Source organism: Toxorhynchites rutilus, chromosome 1 (assembly GCF_029784135.1).
Source record: "Toxorhynchites rutilus septentrionalis strain SRP chromosome 1, ASM2978413v1, whole genome shotgun sequence".
Lineage (NCBI taxonomy): Eukaryota > Metazoa > Arthropoda > Insecta > Diptera > Culicidae > Toxorhynchites > Toxorhynchites rutilus.
The window spans coordinates 16,177,014-16,191,577 of NC_073744.1; the positions used below are offsets into that span (position 1 = coordinate 16,177,014).

General features: G+C 38.9%; 1 protein-coding gene and 1 non-coding gene across 5 annotated transcripts in view; both read left to right on the forward strand.

Moving 5' to 3' along the window:
* Positions 1 to 14,564, forward strand: part of LOC129775128 (polypyrimidine tract-binding protein 2) — a 658,886-nt gene that overhangs the window by 88,387 nt on the left and 555,935 nt on the right. The window lies entirely within an intron of this gene.
* Positions 4,390 to 4,461, forward strand: Trnaw-cca (transfer RNA tryptophan (anticodon CCA)). Its single transcript has one exon. It is a non-coding gene; the product is annotated as a tRNA-Trp (tRNA).

Genomic DNA, 14,564 nt, shown 5'->3' on the forward strand with positions numbered 1-14,564 from the left:
CTTTTTCTCACCATAATATTGATCTACGGGCAGGGACGAATACAACAAAATAAAGACAACTGAAATCGGATAATTCCTTTCTCAGGTTTTGCGCTTACCAACACATTTGGCCTTCTATATTTATTTACGGTGATACAAATCCGAAATCGTACTCCACCATGCAAATCGCTTTTCCTTTCTTTTGAAAGTCGAAAACAAGCATTCAAAACAAGCAAGTTTTAGTGTCTTATAAAAGTGAAAAGATTTGCTATCTGTTTCTAGAATAATGGTTTTTATTTCTCTAAGAATGGCGAATGTATGTGCGAATGGATTAAAATTGACTCAAACTCGTAATCGTACGGTATTTCAAATAATTTGAATTCGATTTCGAAAGGGTTGATCAATTTCACGTTTCAATATTTTGTGTGGTAACCCTTGTTAATTGTAACTGCCTTCAGCCTTTTTGGAAGGCTAACAACGAGTTTTTTTGGTATATTCGGGAGGAATATTCATCCATTCATCCATCAAGTGGTTTTTGAGGTCGTTTTTGTTAGATATCTGATAGTTTCTAATTTTCCTGTCCAGATACTCCCATAGGTTTTAAATGGGATTGATATCAGGAGATTGTGGTGGAGCATCAATCACTTTTGAGCAATTATAAAGCAACCATGAGCGAACTTATGCTTTGGGTCATTGTCTTGGTAAAATTTGAATTTTTCATTCAATCCCATTTTGTTGGCACTTTGCTTCAAGTTTTCTTTTAGGATATTCAAGTAAACATTCTAATCCATTGCTCCATCGATGAAAACCAAATTGCCAATCCCTTTAGCAGACATGCACTCCCATACCATCACTCCACCACCACCGTGTTTAACTGTTGCTTTCAGATTTTTTATGTTTAATTCTTCGTTTGGCTTTCTCCACACAAAACGACGACCATCGGAGTCAAAGATATTGAATTTGGACTCATCTACAAAAATAACATCTTCCCAGTAAGACGTTGGAGTGTTCTCGTGTTGTTTTGCAAAATCGAATCGGAGCTTCTGATTTTTTTTTAAAACGGTTTTTTCCTTGGTACTCAGGCATTGATGTTGTTCTTTCTCAGCACATTAAGAACCGTTTCTGCACAAACCTTCACTTCGATTCGTTAATTAAATTGTTTCGTGATATCCACAGCTGACATTTTTGGGTTTTCTCTTATCACAAATCGTTCATCTCGCAATGTTAGTTTTCTCCTATTCAGGTTCCTGGGTACACTAACAATCCTTTTCTGCTCTACAAACCGCTTCACGATGTATTGGATGATCGATTTTGATCTATTGAACATTGAGGCAAGTTCTTTAAGTGATTTCCCTTTTTTATAATGCGAGACAATAAGTTCTCGTTCCGCAATCGTGGTATGCTTGCTCTTCATGCTCTTCGTGGCACTGATTTCCTTCGGAGTTTTTCGAAAATTTTGCGATTGTTCTCTCCACTATATTGAACTATGGGTAGAGACAAATACAACAAAATAAAGATTGCACAAATCAGATGATTCCTTCTTCGGGTTTTGAGCTTAACAACACACGTTTGGCCTTCCATTTTTATTTATATAGATAGAACATATATATGAGTGCGTTATTTTGACTGAAAATCCATTTCTGCCTTCGAACAAAGATCAATTTCGTTAGCGCAATCATCGAATGGTCTAACAACGCTCATCATGATCTAGTTTTCGAACATACGGAAATTCATTTTCGGTTATCAGAAATGGAATGGAGCTGGGGATACCCCAACCTGAATACAGGTCGGACTCGATTATATACAGACTCGATATAAAAGAAAAAATTTTGGACTCGATTACAGTTTGAAAAACATTTTTTTTTTATATTTCAAATATGGCTTATTTCAAGAAGAAATGTACCTTTCCAGCGTTAAGGTGAAGTTTAAGTGTCTGTTACATGTCTTATTAACTTGTAAGTTTTTCACTTCCAAAATGTTATTAAAATCCACTAATTTAATTGTTCCACTACTATATCCTGTACTAATTTTTCTCATCTTTCAAATGAAAGCATCAGAATCGTCTCCCGTAGCGTATTTTTTAATGTAGAGCAAGTTTAAGGCAACAGAGTCCGAAACAAAAAAAGTTCTATAACTCTGTCATTGTTGAAATTCGAACATATGCGTAAGAGGATCAAATATGATCGTCTATCACCTCCTGAGATAATCTGGATGAATTTATTTTTTTCATGTGATCAAAGTGTTTTCTTACTTTAAGGGGATGAATCAAAAATCAGAATAAAAAGAAAAATATTTTTTTTTGACTCGATTATATACAGTGAAAAGAAATCAAAAACTGTATATAATCGAGTCCGCGCTGTACTCCTGGATAATCCAACCAGGATACTCCTAGCAGGATTCCCTCATTAAAATTTCAGAAAAAAAACTGTCTATATGTATTTTTAGCAAAAAAAAAATCTGTATCAAAAAACTAACGGAAAAAAATTAAAAGAAACGTTTATTTTAAATTTGAATTTATTTTTCTTATATATAGTTCGTTAAAATCGTATCAATACAACAAAATAAATCATAAAAAGGTTTTGGTGAGAAACAAAATTAACGTTAGAAATCGTGAAATGCATCTCTTCACCACCGCCGGTTAACGAAAGCCAACGGGTGGTCGAAGGGCGTAGGATTTTAGGTGGCTTGAGTTTCAAAATTTCCTGTGTTACCTCGAATTCATTAGTTTTTTTTTAGGTTATTGGATGTATAGGTATATATGTCCCTCAATAAATGCTCAAGATAGTCAGGGATTTGCATAACTAGCACACAAAGCCAGCGAATGACATGTACATTTGACATTTGAATCTGAGCAATCGATTTTTATCAAGTGCATTACGGAATTCGAAACGATTCGTCCGACGCGAATCCTTTCAGGCGATCTTTGTAATGTATTTCGTCCTTATAAAACTGATCGATTGTTGCATTGTGAATGCTTTTATGATCAGTAGCACCAAGCGATACTGCGGGGTAAAAGTCGTCATGTACCTTAATGTTGCTTTATTCAAATGTAAGAAATTACACATGCAGAAAAAAACCTGTATCAATCTGTACTTTTTGAAGAAAACCTGTACCCTGTACCGTACAGAATCTGTACCAAAAATAACGAAAAAATCAGTACCTTTCCAGATAAATCTGTACGTGTGGCAAAACTGGTTGTAAAAGCTGCTCTTCGTGGTTATTATGCAAAGTATAAAATGGATAAACTCCTTATCATATCATTTACCACAGTGAATTCATATTGCCAGTGAACTACGCTGTAGAGGCGACCCTTCTGGCCTTCGGGCGGCGAATATCATACTAACATTCCTTCCCTTACCCCGATTCACCGAAACTTGCACAATGAGAATGATTTGCTACTTCCAAGCGTCATTCGGTGTGTTCGTTGTGCAAATTCATTGGTTCAGGTCAATCGCCAAAGGCATCTACGAAATGTGCAGTCTACCCCAGCTCAAACTCAGGCTATTTTTAGCAATAAACATTCCTAGTAAAAAACGGAATAAATCAGAATAAACAGGCTAAACTAAGTTCCAAACAGCCATAACACACAACACTTCTTTAAAGGAGTTTTCATTTTCTATCGCTTCAATATTTTGGGAACCATTCTTCCACCAGCCTCTTTGATTTTTTTTTGGCAGCGCCCAGCAGCAACTGCAAATCGAACGAAAGCAAGAACCATTTACCATAGCGTTAACCGAGACTCGATTATCGGTACTCTGCTACCCCAGGTAAAAGCAAGCATGCAGTAGGTAGTGGCGATGGTAATTTATCTGGTGAACCGCTGCCTGGCCTGAAATGGATCCAAAATTTGCGAAACTCCCCACTCAATAACAACCGAAGTCAAGCGTTGAGTAAACATGGGTCATCCACAATTTGGCTGCATTGAAAATGCACACGATGCGACGAGGAAAAATGGAAAAAAAACCCGATGACGACGATACGGGCCACTCTCATCTGCTGGTTTGGTTTTGGTTCGGGGCTATCGATGGTAACGATGACACATGACGATGACGTTGTTGTTGACAAACCAATGCGGGTTGCGGGGTTGTCGGGGGTGCGAGATTGCAAAACGGTCAATTTTCATAAAATCAGAAAAGGCAGCCGCCAATACACACGCTTGTAAACAGGATCCGTCAACTCGTCAGTCTTGTAGTGGTTGGTACAAAAGCGGTTGATAATTTAATGAATTGATTTCCACCACACCATCATCGTCACCGTCACCCGATGTGACATGTGTTTGAATTATTATGAACGAGATAATTTACTTGTAGTGTGACTATTCTTGTTCGATCAGATAAAACGACATGAGCTAAGGAAAAAAATGCACCTTCGTAAAACCTTATGCGGCACAAGAAACTAAACGCCACAAGGGACTCCGTGGCGCAACGGTAGCGCGTCTGACTCCAGATCAGAAGGTTGCGTGTTCAAATCACGTCGGGGTCAACTCGCTAGATTTTTTTTCTCATTTTTTACACAGAGGAAATCACTTCAAGTATGTGATATGGAACATTTCTAGTTTGAACTGACATTTTCGCTGACAGACACGACACAAAGTGTGCGTGTGTGTGAGTGGGTGGGGATGGTAAGAGCAACTGAAACTTGTCTAAGCGATAGCTATATTTCATCCGTTGGACACAGTATCAGGCTGTAAAAATTAAGATTTCTAAAGAGCCAATGACAGAAGGTTGCCGTGCGTCGTGACGGGATGCACCCTGGTAATGTACGCAGATTCCGCCACGCATTGTTCTTAGCATTTGTTGTGAATTAGAGTTCGTCTTCTACGATTGGGCCGCGAAGAGCTAGCAAAGCTAGCCGAGAGTTTAAATTAGCTGGTAATAATTTTTAATAAATGGGATGCATCGCACAGTTTGTAGGAGTAAAAGAACAAACTGTAGAAAGTGACACCATTTGCTAGGTTGTGTTTGGTGCTGGGACTGAATTTCTCTTCCCACATATCCACTCTGTCAAAAAATTCAAGTAGAACAGATGGATGATCTATTTTTGTAGACGCACTGTTTAACTACAGTAAACATTGGGATGTCAAATGGAGGGTTAATTGAGCAGCTGCTCCGATGCTTTATGGGTGGTTTATAAGCAAATTTCGCCCCTCGGAGAACATAAAATTTTATGGATTGGTGATGGATTTTGAATTACGATGGCGTGATGCGATGAATGAATCGGATATTTACTCCCACGGCCATGAGTGTCTTCCGCATATATCTACAATGTGTGTATGTCCGTATCCCATTAAGCGTAGTGAGTTTTGTCGCGATAATCTTAACAAATGAATTTCCCCGGAAGATACATAAAATGATAGGCGCGTCCAATACGCACGGCGCACAATAAATCACGCGTTGACAAGCCGACGACAAAACAACTTCACGTCACTATTTCTAATCCCCCTCGACTCAGAGAAAGATTTTAAAATCATTTCTTTTATGGGGAGTTGTCGACATTCTTGAAACCGAATAATTAAGATTAAATTACAATAGATACTAACAATGAACTACCGATTGCCAATAATCTAACGATTTGTTTTTCATACACCGGAAAACACGTCGACCACGAAAACTATGATGAGGACACGTCGAAAAGTAGTTAAGGGGGAACCCCGATCTGGAAAGTCGAAATTTTTTTTGCATCATTGAGAAACTTATACCCTCAGAAATAACTCGAGAACAAAATGAGATGAAAACCCAAAACTTTTAACGAAGGCATAAAAGTATCCAGAATTAACAATGTTGGCAAAATTTTTCGACCATCTCTTTTCCACGCCGGATCGAAAATGCTAAGGCCAATAGTCAATCGCTGCAGCTTCTCGATAGAATTCTTTAACGATTGATAATTCCAATGAGAACGTCCACAGACACGCTTCACGCTTCCTCCAACTTGGCCCAAAGTGAATAATTCGATGGCTTGGCAAATGGCCAATCATTTGCGGAGATGAAGTCTGTTGAACGCTTTCATGAACAACATAGATAATATTGTGCAGCCGTACCGACCTCGGACGTCCCTTTTTGATCTTATCGCCCACATTAGTTGTTTCTTTGTACTATTGTAGTGTACGGAACGCGAATCGTTCATTGATAGAAAACGGTTTGAGCAGCTCGTAGATCTGTTTTTCGTTTTCCCGCACCTAAATAACGTGACAGTTGCCACACGCTTCTCGTACAGACTGAACTTTATCGTTGCAAGGAAACCCAATAAGTACTGATGGGAGCATGAAACTTGGTGAAAGTGAGGGGGAACATCGAACTACACGACTGCAATGCTACCGCTTTTCTTCGCTCCAAAATTCTCTGCTGAGAGCATTCGTGGTTTCATTTACAGAACTACCTCGATATAAGGCAACCTCGATATAACCTAACTTTCACCTCGATATAACGTAACTTTTTAAGATGTCTTAGAATTAAAAATAAACAATACATAAATAGTTTTTAGAGTAGAAATTATTTAGAATAAATGTTTCTAGTAAGTTTCCAAACAAATAAATATCGTAAAATGGGGTAACATTAGTCTTTTTTCAATGTTCTGTGAATGTGTCCTATCTAAACCTAATGATATTATGTTTCATATTTTCAAAACAAGTCCTAGCCCTAGCTGAAACGGAAAGAAATAAAGCTCACATTTTTTATACATTTAAACTTATCAATATAAATGTTTCACGTCAAGTTTTCATTTTGGATCTCAATATGGTGAACGGAATTATTCAATAAAGTTGAATTAATTTAGTTCTGGAAACTTCCGACGCATATCGATAAATGGTTGAGTTTATACCTAATGGACATTTCACAAACGTGAACAATAACGTCGAGTTGTACTAAATGTTTGATGTTTTTACCTGAATTTATTTCATTATGTTTTAATAAGAAGGAACTTGTGGAAAAGCTTTGTGCGAATTGTCCGCGACAGTCCGCGACAATTTCCCTTATGAAATTTTTTATTTTTATTTATTTATTTCACTTCGTCTTAGATTAAAAAAAAACATCTCACAGACTGACAAATCTTAAATACTACCTAATATTCCTAATTCTACGTTTAAAAACACATTTAGATACATTAAAATCGAAGTGACATTGAACTTCATTAAACGCACGGAAGCAGCTGGACAAAGGACAGTTTTGCCCGTACGACGTTGTATGCGGCCGTATCGCCAATAGCTGTCTTTCGCGGAGCTGTCTGGTGGGAGCGTAAAGCCGTATCTCGCTGATTAACTCCGCACAGTCGATGTTTCCGGACAGTAAATCGAAGACGAACAGACGTTGAATTTTCTTCCGCCTCGCCGAAAGCGTTTCTATGTCAATAAGCATGCAGCGACTTTCGTAATCAGGAAGATGAGCGGGATCATTCCATGGCAGTTGTCTTAAGGCGTAGCGAATAAAACAGCGTTGCACTTTTTCGATCCTGATGATGTGCGTTGTATGGTAAGGAGCCCACACGCATGCTGCGTATTCAAGGACACTTCGAACCATTGAGCTGTACAGAGCCTTCAGCGTGTACGGGTCACGGAAGGACTGCGTGTTCCGCCGGATAAACCCTAGAACAGCGTATCCTTTTGCGATGACGTTGTTGATGTGTTCGGTAAACTTTAGTTTGATGTCGAGAATTACCCCGAGATCTCGAATGGAGGTAACGCGATCGATAACAGCAGAACCGATTATGTAGTCATGGGACAGAAACGATTGGCGCCTTGTAAATGTGACTGTCTTGCACTTGCTAATGTTCAACTCCATGCCATTATCAGCACACCATGCAACCAATTCATTCACGTCAGCTTGTAGAGCATAGCAGTCCAATATGGAAGAGATTTTCCTAAATATTTTTAGGTCATCAGCGTAGAAAAGCTTACCAGACATCAGCCGGCTGGCGAGATCATTGACGAAGAGAATGAAAATCAAGGGCCCAAGAACGCTCCCTTGAGGGACGCCGGATGAAATAAGATATGTACGGGAACGAGCACTTCCAACTCTCACGAAAGCTTTTCTATCGGTTAGATACGATCTGAGCCACTCAGTTATCCATTCAGGAAGTCCAATATGTTTGAGTTTCGCGATAGCCAGTTCGTGGGGGACTTTATCAAAAGCTTTCGAGAAATCAAAATAGATAGCATCTACCTGACTGCGACTTCCTACAGTTTCCGACAGAACGCTCATGTAACTCATCAGATTTGAAACGGTTGAACATTTCTTCACAAAACCATGTTGAGCATCAGTTATGAACGAACGAACCGCATTAAAGAGACTCCGGTGGACGAGTTCTTCAAAAACTTTAGCAATGCAGCATAATATCGAGATTCCTCGGTAGTTACCAATGGCGTGAACACTACCAGACTTGTGAATTGGAGTGATCGATGCCATCTTCCACACCTCTGGAAACCTACGCTCGCTCAGGGAACGATTGAAGATTGTGCTGATAGGAGTTTTTAATGCATCTGCACATTCCTTTAGAAATGCTGGAGGTAGACAGTCTGTACCGGCACCCTTGGAAGCGTCAAGGTTTTTCAAAACTGCAGCTACGTCATTTGGGGCGAAAGTTAATAGCGGAAGGTTTATGTCAAACGATGGAATGTTTCGACCAGCCGCTGATAAACTGGGAGTGTCACGATTGTGCACGCTACTAAAAAAGTCCGCGAAAAAGTCAGCGATATTCTCGGGCGAGTCCGCAGTAGCTCCATCATGCGTCATTCCTGAGGGAATTCGAGTAGTATTTTTCAGGTTCCTAATGTAGGACCAGAAAGATGCTGGATCACGTTTCAAGTTTGATTCGGTGCGGTTGTTGTAACTTCGAAACGCGTTTTCTTGACATTCATTGTAGATCGTTTCAAGGTGTTTTAATCTATCCCTGTTGCACGAAGATCTTTCGCGGAAAAAACGTTTACGTGATTTCCGAACGATATTACGAAGGTGTCGTAGTTCTGGTGTCCACCAAGGGAGTTTTGAGTGAATTGCGGAACTCCTGTGTTTTCGTGGAACTTGATCGTCGAGTATGCTAAAAACCTTTTCATAGAACAGTGCAGCTGTCTGGTCTGTGGATGCGTCGCCGAGTATAGCATCCCAGTCAACCGCCGCAAGCAGGTCATTAAGCGCTACGAAGTCACATCGTTTAAAATCGAAATCATCAACATCACTTACGCCGATAGGGTTTTAATTTCCAGCCACGATTTCAAGCCGGAGAACAAACGGGTTATGGTGAGGATCAATTTTTAAAAGCGAAGATGGTGGATCAATGAGCTCTACATAGGTAGATTCACTCACAAACGCCAGGTCAAGAAGACGTCCGTTTGCGTTAGGAACTGAGTTGATTTGGTGAAGTCCGGATGTGAGGATGGATTCTGCAAATGCAATTTCAGATTCGGTAGAGGCGTTGATTGGCAGGTAACTGTTGCAGTCGTCGTCGAAACACCATGATAGATGTGGGAGATTATAGTCGCCAAGTACAACAATGACGTCGTTTGCGGAGGACAGGTCGCAAATCTCTTGAACAGCAGCTGCGTGCGATTCATAAATATCAGGACGAGAGCTCGGGCGAATATAAATTCCGCAGACGTAAATAGTTGTCCCGGGAAGACTAATAGAAACGATCGTTTGTTCGAGATGAGTACAGTTTGTTAACGTAAACGCACAACACCGAATATCGGATTTAACGGCGACCAAAACGCCACCACCGCGTTGTAGAGTGCTTGTGTTAGCATTACGGTCACAACGAAAAATGCTGTAGTTTGATGCAAGCTCAGCGTTTACTACGTCTGGGCGCAACCACGTCTCGGTCAGAACAATTATGTCGTAGTCACAACTCGTCGTTTTCCTACGGAACTCGCTAGTTTTTGTACGCATGCCTTCAACCTGATATTCTTGGGCGATCTCTCCACTTGGTATTACTATGGCATGTTTTGAACTTTTAGCATAATTTTGACCATGTTTCAAGAACAAAATTCAGAGGAATTTCAATTTGGAGATGGAGTATTTTAAACATGGAAACTATAAAATAAACATTGATACTAGAGATGAGAAGGATATCCGGTCTATACGGCCAATATTTGCTATCTAGTCGGATACCAGATATCGGAAAAAATCCATAATATCTCATTAACACAACATAAATCATAACAGAATAGTCCATTAGCTAGCATAGCAAAACCATTTATCCATAAATTAGAATAAGGTTTGATTACTGAAATGCCAGATTTTTTAAAAATTATATTAATATTTCCTCATAACATTAATTTATGAACAGTACTCAAAATTATCCAGTGGTAAATTATGATGATTGAATAGTAAATTTTCAGATGTAGATGATGACAACCGATTACGCTTTGCTTCGTACACCAGGTCAACTTCAGAGAACAGTCTTCGCTGTAATACTACTGCAAGGAACTGAAAGATAAACTCCAGCAATCATTGCCCTCGATTGACTGCTTAGATTTTAATGTCCACCAAATTTAGAATCGATTGGAATCGTGATTCACATTTCGTCGATTCCGTTAACAACGGATTTTTTTCCTGAAGGCGACGCTAACTATTATTTTCATTTTCCACTTCGTTGAAACGGCCCCAAAAGGTGTGTTGTGAGCTTCGTGTATAGGGTTTGATTCTGTTTCATTTATAGGTCTTGAAGACGACCATGAGCTGTTATCTCATCCTGATTCACCGTAAGATATTTTATGTACTCCAACAACATTATCAGCAAGACTGTTTACGTTTCAAGAACTTCTAAACAGACTGACTTGATCCTCGGGTCTAAAAAGTTTGCAATAAAGTAATTCTGATCTTCTTCCAAGAAGATGAATCCTTATCAGAAAAACAAAATCCTGTTGAAGAATACTTGCAGAAAACTTGAATCTCTATTAAAGGGTATTAACGGAAATGGAAACGGAAAATTGATTCATAGTTCATTATTTTTATGTAAAAATGTGTTTATTTCTTCTACAATGTAATCCTTTATTCGCTTAATGCACACATGCAATGTCTTTTAGTTTCGTATTCGCAAATAAAAAGTCGGATATCCGACTGTCGGATATGCGACTTCCGGCCTTTCAGCTTTCCGGTATCCGACCAAACTACTATCTGTTTAATCACTTAATGATAGCAATTTTCACTTCAAATTTTTCAGAATTTTTTTTCTACTTAAACTTGGTCATGTTTGTCTACGAAAATAATCTTAAATGGACATAAGAAAGGATTATAAATACTGCTAGGTAGTAGAAAATTAGTTTTTGCGCATTTTTTAGTAATCAAGAACAGTTTTGTATCAATAAAAAAATATTTTTTTTTGCTTCGATATAACGTAACGAGAAAACAAAAGTTGTCTTATATCGAGGTATAACTGTACTAGTTTAAGTGAATACTGTATCACAATTAAATTGGGTGTCCTTTCAAGCATTGAAAGCCTCTACTATATTTTCTAGTTTGTTTCAATACAAAATACTTAGATACAAACATACTCCAGCACCGTTCCGATTTCACTTCGACGGCTTTTATTGAGTCAGTTTATCTAGATCAGCTCTAAAGTGAGAGATTGCAATGCGAGCGAGTTTCCCAAATGACCATCAGTGATTTTGTTCCTTGATTTTGATTTCGCTTGTTTCATAACGGAAACAATGGCTCGCGAATGTATGTGGTTTCAAAAAAAGACGCAATAAATATTTTAGTAGATCTGGGTAACCGCGTTTCTGGAAGTGAAAGACAAATCTATAGTAGAATTTCAATCAATTTGATCACGCAGCTTTAAATAATACTGCGTTTAAATGAGTTCCATCTGTGTGTTTTCAGTGGCATGTACATCATCGAAACTGCAAATAAATGGAGAATTTTGTTATGTGCTTTGAAGTACCAACATTTGCAAGCAAAATCAGCCTTCATCGACTGGAGTGCGTCAACATTTTTCTAGTTGTCGACACTTGAAAAATTCTCAATGTCAGAAAATGGGGGAAATGAAAATTCCCCATTTGTTTTTTGAACCTAATTAGTTGAGTGTTTCGATCTGGTTGCTCATGTTGTGATTCAATTTATCTCTACCTTGCAGGTACAAGTTCAAATCTTTCATTTGGCTTGTGCTTAATTTGCCAGCCACTTCGCGTTTTATAATTCTCAGCCGGTTTTCCTTACTTTACATGAATTCTGCAATTCCTTAACGAAGATCAAAAGTTCATTGCACTATTTTTCCTCTACTAAGCCATCGTACCTCAATGAAATATGGAATTTCGCTATACTGTGCTTCGAGAAAAGCTTCGAACTCACGATGATCCAATGCGTGTGAGTTGATTGAAGCTTTGGACGATATCCTCGAATCCTACATTTTCGGTGATGAGATTCTCCTAATGTCCTGATGCCCATCGTCATTTTCATTACACGGTGAATACAGTAAATACAGTGAAAATGGCTCGAGCTCCCACGAAATTTTCATTCGAATATAAGACGCTGTTTTTTTACCAAAACCACCACTGATCTAAAGCGTTACATAGCCGTTTTGTTGATATCTCTTTTTTTCGACTTTTTTTAGAGCTTCTATAGCGATTTATCATGAAAAATAACTAATGTTTAACAAAACTGGCCACCACTTTGGCATTTTTGCGAATTTTTCAAAAACCCCTAGGTAATGCTTTAGGTATTGTCCTAAAGTTTCAAAACATTAATTGAAATTCGTTCTGCGACACCCCGTTGCTTCAGAACCGATACCACCAGTAAGGTACTGATTCTAGGCATCTACGCATCCAGCTGTCAACATCGTAATAATCATTATTCGTGTACTCAATAAATGGAAAAACCATCTCCAAATATTCCTTAAACAATAACCAACATACCCGAACACTTCACTTTATTCCTACCATCCCAAAAAAAAATCACGAAAATTCATTATTTTTCCACTTTCCAGACAGGGGTTCCTCCTTAATTCAGTGCCAAATGAAGCGGGCGACGACGACAAGCGTTAAATCATCGGAACGTTCCAGGAAAGTGTGTTTATGTTTTTCATTCCGTAACAAGGACTGAGAGCAAACGTGTGTTCGGTGTAAAATAATGCAATTCTGTGGGTCGGTTGAAATGTAAATAAATCGTTTCGCTTGCGCGTGTAACGATGATTCGATGAGTGATTCAGTTCGGAGAATGAGTGGGTTTCTTTCCCATCATAAGCGCCTGTGATGAACGAACGAACTTGCATTCTTCATCAGCACTCGCTAGATCACCGACCGATTTTGATGAATTTTTGGTGGATTTTTTTGTTGATTTTTATTCCGAAGTATATGCCAATTGACATTGTTCCCGCGATCCGGGTTAATAGAAACACCTTCCTTCAGTTGCTCACTTAGCAGCTACAAATCTGTAATTTATTATTGACATGGAACCACGTCTAACTGGAATATATGGGGAGTAAAATGAAAACCCAAACACAGAACATGCAGGAAAAATGAAAGATTTAGAATGCTTATAACTCGGACACTTCTTGATAGATCGGAAAGATGTTTGCATCAATTGGTAGGAAATATTTCTACGCATCTATCACATATATCACAATGTCAAGCGTTATCTAAATGCTCTAACTGCCACGTTTTGATTGGTCCGATTTATGGTTTCCCCAACACAGACTTCAAACCCATGGGGCTTGGAGAAATCCGTATCGTAGATACATACAAGCAGGGTGAATATCCGAAATGTGTTTCCTAATACAGCCATCAAAACCAAGGAGCCTGCAGGAACCAGAATTGCAAATACATGCAAGTTTGGGGGAACTTGAATTTGTACGCATACTGTTTGATGATAAGACAAAATGTTATCATCAAATTTATTTGTAACGAAGAACATAATCTATTACAATGCATGAATCGGTGCTCAAATTCTTCACTCACAAAGCAAATTTGTTTAATTCAATTAAATTCGGACATTGTTTCATTCAATCAATACAAACAAATGATTAGTAAGCCAACGGTAGTCCCACGTCAACCTCGCGGTTATATCATAGATATAACCCACCCAGTTTTTCAGTTTCTGTTTTACAGTACGCGGTATTGCAATTCTTTCTTCCTTCGCAGTTTTTTCAGGTTCGGGAACTACACCAAATACAGTTAAGTGTTTGGTGTAGATCCCGATTAGTACTAGAGAAATCAAGCTAATTGTATTATTTGGCACCGTTTCTGGATGAAAACAGTGTTATCAGGGTTGGACGTCGTATATGAGAGGCGTCACTGGTTCCGTATTCAACGTATTCACCGTATTTTACCAAAAAGTCACAGGATTACCGAGCTCGTCATTGACAGCTACCGCCGAATTTTTTTTCCACGCGATTAACAAAACTGTATGTAACGAAATCAGGCAAAGTTTTTACGTACCTAATCTTCGCACACATATTCGGAAAGTGAGCCGAAGTTGTCAGATGTGCAAGGTCAAAAAAGCAATACCTGCTCCACCATTAATGTCTCCGCTTCCTAGAACTCGACTGACTCCGTTCATACGCCCGTTCGCCTATGTGGGTGTCGATTATTTCGGATCTTTGAAGGTTAAAGTTGGGCGAAGCGTTAGCAAAAGAGGGGTGTGTCCATTCACATGTCTCACCGT